At 44.5% G+C, this 9,718-nt stretch overlaps 1 pseudogene; it reads left to right on the top strand.

The window, feature by feature from the left end:
• Positions 1-2,869: 2,869 nt before the first annotated feature.
• Positions 2,870-6,831, top strand: LOC134481979 (large ribosomal subunit protein eL6-like; annotated as a pseudogene).
• The last annotated feature ends 2,887 nt before the right edge of the window (positions 6,832-9,718 follow it).

The following is a 9,718-nucleotide window of genomic DNA, read 5'->3' on the forward strand; positions in this document are numbered from 1 at the left end:
AGCCCCCCCTCAACCTTCAGCAGCTAGTATCAATCTCAAAGTCCTGGTCTTTCTGTTACTACCTCCCAAATGCTGAGGTCACAGGCATGTGGTGCTGGCATTTGAACCTATGACTTTGTGTATGTTAGGAAGCATTCTTCTGAGCTATTGCCCCAGTTCTTATTTCCTCTGTGTATGGTTGGCTCATTTTAAGTGCTATACACGGAAAATCATATACAGAATACACTGATTTGTATCTAGTTCTCTAATTATAGTCATCGAGCCAATGTTCTGGCTTGGGGAGCCAGGCCAGTTGTTGTTGCTGATTCTGGTTTAGCAAGAAACATGCGTCCTTGGTGGGGTGGGGCTGTTTGTCACTTGCAATGACTGTGGCTGTGTTCACAGTTCATCTCAGCTGCCATGCCTTGTTCTTTAGGCATCCGCTTAAAAACACCGAAGAGATTTAGACAGAGTTATTTTACCCTAAAGGTTTTCTGACAGTTTTGCCTGTGTAAGAATGGAGTCTCACCTGTCCAGATGCTGGTGAGGGTACAGTTGTAAGCAAGTCCTGGGAGATGGATGCAGAAAGAGCAAATGGCTTATGAACCTCTTTTAAAAAGAAATCAGTGAATGTGGCAGAAAGCTGGGCAGAGCTTGTTTATCACTGAGTCTATGAACACTTGGCTAAAATGGACAGTAGCGATAAAGTTTTATTTAAATTTATTCGTTTATTTATTTGTTGTGTGTGTGTGTGTGTGTGTGTGTGTGTGTGTGTGTGTGTGTGTGCATACAGTGTCTGGAGGCTAGATGAGGGAGTCAGATTCTGGGAACTGGCGTTACAGACAGCTGTGAACTACTGTCTGGGTGCTGGAGACCCAACCTGGATTCTCTGCAAGGAGCAGTGAGTGCTTTTAACCACTGAGCAGTCTCTTCATACCCAGAGATAGACTTGAAACAGTCTTAACTCCTCAGATGAAACTTTCTCTTATGGGAAACTTCTCAACAAGAAAAATAAAAGTGTTGTAGATTTCAGAAAGCATAGCATCCTTTACCCCAGATAATACATTCGTCATCTCCGAGAAACATCTACAATGCTGTCTGTTTGGAAAAAGGGGTGAGCTCCATCACTAGCCTTTCCCAGGGCATCTATTCCTTGGGAGTTGCCAGAAATGAACATTTTAAATATAATTAAGGCCAAACAATTCTAGAGGAAACAAATGTAACCCAAAGTTTTCTGCCCCTGGGTGGACATCGGGCCTCCCTAACACAGAAGTAAAGTTCCTTGGTAGTGTAGGGCCTCTTCAGTGCCTTAAGAGACTGTGAAGGGCTGGAGATCAGCTGCAGGTAGAGTCGATGAAGTTTCTGCACTTGTTGCTTTTCCCCTAGCTGTGACAACATACCTGGTATGAAGTAATTAAGGAAAGAAAAGCTTAATTCTCATTTATAGATCAAGAAGGGACATTGCAATTATTGTAGGAGAACCCACTGTGGTAGGAGGGGGAGGCTGGCTGGTCCCACGACATCCAGAGTCAGGAGTCCAGAATGAATAGGAAGGAGGGCCAGTCCTATAAAACTTCAAGACTCCCTTGCACAGTGACCCACTGTTCCTAGCAAGATGCTATCTCCTAGAATGTTCTCAATCTTTCTTATGCTGTGACCATTTAATACTGTTCTTCATGTGGTGACCCCCCACCAACACCATAAAATTATTTTCATTGCTATGTCATAACTATAATTGTGCTACTGTTATGAATCATAATATAAATATCTGTGCTTTCTGATAGTTTCGGGCGACCCCTATGAAAATTGACCCCCAAAACCCACGGGTTGAGAACCTCTGCCCTACATGTTCCACAACTCTTTCAAACACCAGTTTAGAGCCAGATCTAGAGAATTTGGGTAAAGGTACCACCCACCAGTCTTTCATAAAGGCCTGCCCACAATTGGCTGTGTGGCTTAGACCTGTGTAAAATTTTCCATTCGCTAACTGAAGGACTGGTGAGGTAGCAGGGGTCAGGAATCTCAAAAGCTGACTTGTCTGGAGAGAGAATTGTCACTCAATGAAGGGAGGACTGAAGTGGAAGAGGATGAGACACAGCTGGCAATACTCTGCTCTTCTCCCCTCTCATCTCTTTCCTTTTCCGCTCCAAGAAAAAAGACGTTAGCAGTTGATAGAAAGCAACAGAAAGTCCTTTACAGGCATCTCTGAGTACACTCAACACAGTTTTGAAATCCCTGTTGCTTGTGCATGACTTCTGACTTCCTGAGGAGGCCGCAACTCATTCATCTCTGCTCCATGTTTCTGAGCTTCTTTGTAAGTGAGAAAACTCAAGACAGGGTAATTATTCCTCCCGTTCTCGCCGGAAGTTTGCTTATGCTCTGTGAAACCATCTTACTTGGCTCATGCAGATCTATTAATATGCAAGCAACATTTTGATTCTTGTTGTTGCTAATTTTAATAGGCTGCCATTGGAGCCAGCAAAACTTTTCCTAGAAAGGAACATAGAGTTATATTTTAGGCTTTGTGGGACACATGGTCTCTGTTACGAATACTCCTTTTGATCATGCCATGCAGAAGAAACCACGAATGCTACAACACGCCTGGCGTGGCTGTGCTCCAACACAGCTTTATTTATAGACACCAGATTTGAATTTTATACAGTTTACACATGTCACAAAATTTTCTTTCAATGCACTCCTCTCTTCAGCCTTTTAAAAAATTGAAAACTATCTTCAACTTGCAGGATGTCCAAGTAAGTGAGCTTAATTTGACCCATCTGTTACAGTCTACCATTCTCTGGCTAATACTTAATGAATGTGAAAACCTAATATATTTTATTATACCTCTACAGTTTTAAAAATCTAATTGAACTCTTTCCCGTCTTGCAAAATGGCGAGTGAAAAGGTGGAAAAGCTGATACAAAGGAGAAGAAACCTGCAACCAAGAAGGCTGGAGATGCTGCTGCTGCCTCTGGTCCCCAGGCCACTGGTGCAGCCCAAAAGGGTAACTCTAAGGTTAAAAAGCCGAGGAATGGGAAGTCCCATTGCAGCCGAACCCCTGTCCTGGTGAGAGGAATTGGCAGGTACTCCGGATCTTCTATGTTTTCCAAAAAGGCCTTGTACAAAAGGAAATACTCAGCTGCCAAGACCAAGGTTGAAAAGAAGAAGAAAAAGGAGAAGGTTCTTGCTACCGTCACAAAAACAGTTGGTAGGGACAAGAATGGTGGCACCCGGGTGGTGAAGCTTCGAAAAGTACCTAGGTATTATCCTATCGAAGAGGTGCCTTGAAGCTGCTGAGCCGTGGCACAAAGCCCTTCAGCCAGCACTCCAGCATCACTGAGAAGGCTGCGCTCCCACATCGCTCCTGGGACTGTCCTGATCATTGTCACTGGGCGCCAGAGGGGCAAGAGAATGGTTTTCCTGAAGCAGCTTGGCAGTGGCTTGCTATTTGTGACTGGACCCCTTGCCCTCGACAGAGTTCCTCTGCGCAGAACACACCAGAAGTTTGTCATCGCCACCTCTACAAAAGTCGGTATCAGCGAGGTTAAAATCCCCAATCACCTGACTGACCCCACTTCGCTGCGCAAGCCCAGGCATCAGGAGGACGAGATCTTCGAGATCTTCGACAGAGAGCGAGAAATACGAGATTACAGAGCAGCGAAAGGCTGATCAGGAAACTGTGGACTTGCAGATTTTGCCAAAGTCTAAAGATGTTGCTCAGCTCCAGGCTACCTGCGATCTCAGTTTTCGTTAACAAACCCGATGTATCCTCACAAACTGGTGTTCTAAATTGCTAACGACCTGATTAAACAGCTTCATATGTTTAAAAAAAATCTAACTGAAGATAGTATTTTGAGGGGGAGGATCATTTTTAAAAAGTCGGTTGCGTCCAGCAAGCTGTGAACTCCTACAACCCCTTCACTTGGGAGACAAAGGCTGCAGGATCAGAGATTCAAGGTCTCAGCTACACTGTGAGGATTACGTAAGACTATCAAAATAAACTGGCTGGAGAGGTGGGTCTGTGGTTAAGAGCATGCTCTGCTCTTCCAGAGAACTGGGGTTCAGATCCCAATACCCACACAGGCTGTAATTACAGCCCTAGGCCTCCGAAAGCACACATGCATATGCACATACCGCCCCCCCCCACATATAATATAATTTTTTTTAAAAAAAGCTCTCAAAAAATATTGGCAGTTTTGGTCAACCTGAATATTTGATAAAATACAAAGCAGATGGCACTGGCTTTGAAAAAAGTTGTCTGCCAATGGTGATGTTAGAACATTCTATCTTGGTGAGGAAGGATGAGCTCCCTGTAGTTCTCATTGAACCATGAAGCCTGTGAGAATTGCTGACCTTCACCAGTGGCCGCCCCAGGGTTGTTTTTAAATGTTATTTAACTGCTTATGCTGCTGTTTGTGATATGAAAAGAATGTGTGTGTGTGTGTGTGTGTGTGTGTGTGTGTGTGAGAGAGAGAGAGAGACAGAGACAGAGACAGAGACAGAGACAGACAGAGACAGAGACAGACAGAGACAGACAGAGAGAGGGTGGTGGTAGTGGTGGACACAAGAGCAGCTTCCCCTTCCTGCATTCATGGATGGCATCTCTGCTCACCTTCAGTTTTCCCTACACATCCTTCAGATCACCAGTATCTTCTATTCAGGCTCAGCTTGTAGCCCTGTCTGCCATAAGGAAGACCGTCTGAGGGGACCAGATACTGGAGGATCGAAGCAGAGACTATTGATCTCCAAACCCCCAAGAAGTTACAGGTGCAAGTGTGCTTTTCAGGCTATAAACAGCAGCATGAGGAGTTCAAAACACTCACTTCTAAAGGCTCTGGGAGCAAGGAGGAAGAGCAGGTCAGGAAGAAGCACACTTGTCCCAGAAGAACTGACATACTTCCCAACTTCCTACTGAAATACAGTCCCCCTGTACAGACGAATCGAATAGTTACCTGAAGTTCTGCAAACCACAGACTTTAGGGCGTGTGTGTGTGTGTGTGTGTGTGTGTGTATGTCTGTGTGTGTAGTGTGTATGTCTGTGTGTGTATGTATGTCTGTGTGTGTGTATGTCTGTGTGTGTATGTCTGTGTGTGTAGTGTATATGTGTGTGTGTATGTCTGTGTGTGTGTATGTCTGTGTGTGTGTATGTGTGTGTGTATGTCTGTGTGTGTGTATGTCTGTGTGTGTGTATGTCTGTGTGTGTGTGTGTGTGTGTGTGTGTGTGTATGCAGTCAGAAGATAACTTTTGAGAGTCTCTTCTCTCTTTCCACCATGTGAGTCCTGGATATTGAATTCAGCTTATGAGTGCCTTTACACACTGAGTCATCTCTGTGCTCCAATTGAAATGAGAAAACATCTATGTCTGTCTGTCGATCTATGTATCTCTCTATCTGTCTGTCTATCTATCTATGTATCTATGTATCTATCTATGAATCTATATGTATGTATGTATCTATGTATGTGTCTGTGTGTATGTATGTATGCATATATGTATGTATCTATGTATTAGCACTTTCCTTACTACTTAAAATCTCAGCTCTGCTTATTGTGAAAACCCCAAACATGCTTAACCACTCTTAAAACACCCATGTAAAAAGCTAGTAAGAATTTCTGAATGAAATAAAGCCATGTGATACTTCAACAGTACAGTATGGAGGAACTCATTAGCAGTCTCTCTGCAGGAAGCAGATAGCATTACTGAGTCACATCAGCCACAAACTAGCTTTTCTCTGGCCACTGTGCAGTGAACACAGTCATCTGTGGAAGTAAGTAGTAAGATAATATGCTGAACATATCTAGATTCTGTCCATCCTGGATTCAGGGTGTCAGTGCTCCCCAGTGACCCAGGAGAATCTCACATGGAAACCAAGAAGGGCTTGCTCAGGAGAGGATGGCAGGACGCATCCTGCAACCTGGGCTGGGGCTGCTCCATGTGTTCATTAGTTTAGATAGCAGCCTTCAGACTGAAGGGATGAGCTTGGAGGCTCCAGTTTTATACAATATGTGCGCGCGCGCGCACACACACACACACACACACACACACACACACACACACACACGGGCATAAAAAATTAAACCTTTTAAAAATATGCAAAGCAGTATAAATTAGTATAAACTAGCTGAATACCTTGCTTTTATTTATTTATTTATCTATTTATTTATCAATTTATTTATTTTAAATCAAAGCCACTACATGAAAAGTGAATGAATGAAACACTCTTCCGTTTGGAAATGAGCACGAATGGTTTTCCTCCTCCAGATCAAAACCTCAAGGCCTGGTCCAACCAAAGGCAGGTGACATATCCTCAGGGGTATTCTTGGGGACAGTAACAACAAGCTCACATCCCACCTTCTCAAGTCCTTAGCTCCTACTTTTGACCAGAGCTCCCAGAGGCAGGGTTTGTGTGTATGTGTACATGTGTGTGTGTACGTGTGTATGTATGTGTGTGTATGTACATGTGTATGTATGTGTGTATGTACATGTGTATGTATGTGTGTATTTATGTATGCATGTACATGTATACAGACATGTGTGTGTATGTGTGCATATGTGGTGCCCCCTGTGTGCCTACACTTTTAGATGAAATCTGAAAATAGCCCTGAGATGCAGTTTCTGGTGGTTTGAATGAAAATGGTCCCCATAGGCTCACAGAGAGTGGTAATCCTGGGAGATATGGCCTTGTTGGAGTAGGTGTGCCTTGTTGGAGGAAGTGTGTCATTGTAGTGGGCTTTGAGGTTTCAGATGCTCAAGCCAGGTTGGTGTCGCATTGTCTTTTCCTCTTGCCTGTCAATCCAGTTACAGAACTCTTAGCTACCTCTCCAGCACCATGTCAGCTTGCATGCCACTAATGCTTCCCTCCATCATGAGAATAATGGGCTAAACCTTTACAGCTTTAAGCCAGTCCTGATTAAATGTTTTCCTTTATAAGAGTCACTGTGGGACTGGAGGGATGGCTCAGAGGTTAAGAGCACTGTCTGCTCTTCCAGAGGTCCTGAGTTCAATTCCCAGCAACCACATGGTGGTTCACAACCATCTGTAATGAGATCTGATGCCCTCTTCTGGTGTGTCTGAAGAGAGCAACAGTGTACTCACATACATAAAATAAATAAATAAATCTTTTTCTTTTTTTTTTAAAAAAAAGAGTCACTGAGGTCCTGGTGAAGACACTAAGATCTGATTCAGCGCACCAGACTTTCCTTAGCTGTTTGTGTTTCAACAACTCTCAAGTGTTGGGACAAGAGCCTCAGGTCCGCCCCCTTGACAATGGGTAATGCTAACTGTGGCTTCAGGAGACAGTGATGAATTAACCCAAAGCATCAACAGACAGAGCACCTTGGTCTTTGTCAGAGTTTCTATTGCAACAACCATTGCCAAAGCAACATGGAGAGGCAGGGTTTATTTGGCTTACATTGTATTCACCATCGAAGGAAGCCAGGGCAGGAACTCAAACATGGCAGGAACTTGGAGTCAGGAGCTGATGCCGAGGTCATGGAGGAGTGCTGCTTACTGGTTTGCTCTTCATGGTTCAATCAGCCTACTTTCTTACTGAACCCAGGACTGCCTGCCCAGGGGTGCTATCACCCACAGTGTCCTGGGTCTTCCCTCATTGATCACTAATCACGAAAATGCCTACAAGCTGGAACTTATGGAGGCATTTCCTTAGTTAAGGTTCTCCCCGCCCTCAGATAACTCTAGCTTGTAACAAGGGAACACAAAATTAGTCAGGACAGTGATGTTATTGCTATTTTTATAACCGTTTAAAATAGTAAATGATGTTGGCATCTTTTAGTAAAAACAGCTCTATTTCATAGGTAGTTACTCTGCATAACCAGAGGACGTGCACCCCACATGCTGGGCAGAGCTGTGCAGATCACAGTAATCGATACTTACACAGTCCTAGAACTCAAGCAGCAATCTTCCGTGCCTAGTGGACAGGCTGGGGGATGTCGACACCAGAGGCTGTGTATGAGACTGGGGATGATGAGTCCTCTCTGTACTACAGCTCAATCTTGTGAAGCTAAAATTTCTCTAAACCAAGGTCTAGTTATTACAGACGAAGAAGGAGAAGGAGAAGGAGAAGGAGAAGGAGAAGGAGAAAAGGAGAAGGAGAAGGAGAAGGAGAAGGAGAAGAAGAAGAAGAAGAAGAAGAAGAAGAAGAAGAAGAAGAAGAAGAAGAAGCAGAAGCCATAGGAAGTGTGTGTGTGTGTGTGTGTGTGTGTGTGTGTGTGTACCTGCATGCACACACACATGCATGCATTCATGGGCATATTGTGTATGCGTTCTCCCATGTACACATATGTTTGAACACATTACAACCTGTAGTATCATTTCTCATGTATCTTCTACACTTTTTGTTAGAGACAGAGTCTCTCACTGGCCTGGGATTTTGTTGTGTCTCGGGTTAGCTGACACTGAGCCGCCAGAGATCTGCTAGTCTTTGGCACCCATCTTATGGTCCCTGGAATTACAGTGGCATGCTACCACAACTGGATTTTTACTTGGGTTTTGAGGATATGAACTCAAACCCTCAAGATTGCTGGGTAAGCACTTTAATTAATATGTTAATACTTCTTACAGACTATTCGGAAGAAAGAATAAAGTAAAAAGAACCTTATAATTCTATGTCAGGGGAGTTTCTGTTTTTGCTTTAGATTAGGGAACCATATATAATGTTACTTTGTCAAGGGCTTGTGAATTTCCCTCCCTAACACCTTTGCTAGCTTCAAACTCTGCCTTCCACTTCCTGAGTTCTGGGACTATGGGTGGAGCATCTCCACATCTAGTGTGAAGTTCTCTTTGAAGAGAGATCTTGTACCTTTAAGAGCTGTGATTACGCGATGAGCATGCGCTGTGTGTAGGATATTCTGCCAGGACTTGTGCTCTAGAGGCTCAGGCTGAGTACCACAGCGATATTTCCTATGAAGAGATATGCAGGCTTAACCAGAACATCCATGTTGTGTCCCGGGAGAGACTGTTGAGGTCTCTGCTTTTGGCTGCTCACAATGTCACGTAGGCCTGTTACATTATGGGTTCTAAGCAAAAGAAACTGAGGCACGGACCGGGGAGTGGTTTGATCAGAGAGCCTAAGGCATTGGGCCAGCTGTAGACTTGAGAAGCAAGGACGCAATGCACCCCGATCCCAACCCCCATCAATGATCTCTAGTTTAACATGTGTGCTTCTGTGGATTCTGAGTGATGGGGATTGTTGGATGATAAGAAGTTCAAGGAAAACAGGAACCAGGAAGAAAGGGGAAGTTGAATCACTCACCCGTTCTCCGTTCATGATCATCCTTGCCACCTGGTCTTACAAAAGCCTGTGCAGAAAGCCCCTCTGGTGGTTCACCGAGTACAATAGCCATTCAAATTCCTGCCCTTATCTCTCACTGCCATGCTGCTTACTGGAAACAGCACCAGCTCCCAGCATCTGAAGCCTGGCAAACCTTCATGAGTTCTCATTACAGCCGCTCAGCACCCATCCGGCCAGGAAATCGATGTTGCTGGCAGCACTGCTCTAGGGGTTGCCCTGCTGGGATCGGCATCCTGATGGGAGCACTTGCTGGGAGCACCCTCTTCAAGGAAGGCAGGGCTAGGGCGAGCTGAAGGTGGGAATTCAACTGCTGATGCTGCTTTAGGGCAGGGGTCAAGGAGTTCCAGGTGGAAGCAAAGAGAGGAATGTAAGGCCCTTATCTTCTGTCTGTGCCCCATTTCTAGGGGTTCATAGCAACTGTCCCCAGCTAT

This window comes from Rattus norvegicus, chromosome 15, assembly GCF_036323735.1.
Source record: "Rattus norvegicus strain BN/NHsdMcwi chromosome 15, GRCr8, whole genome shotgun sequence".
Lineage (NCBI taxonomy): Eukaryota > Metazoa > Chordata > Mammalia > Rodentia > Muridae > Rattus > Rattus norvegicus.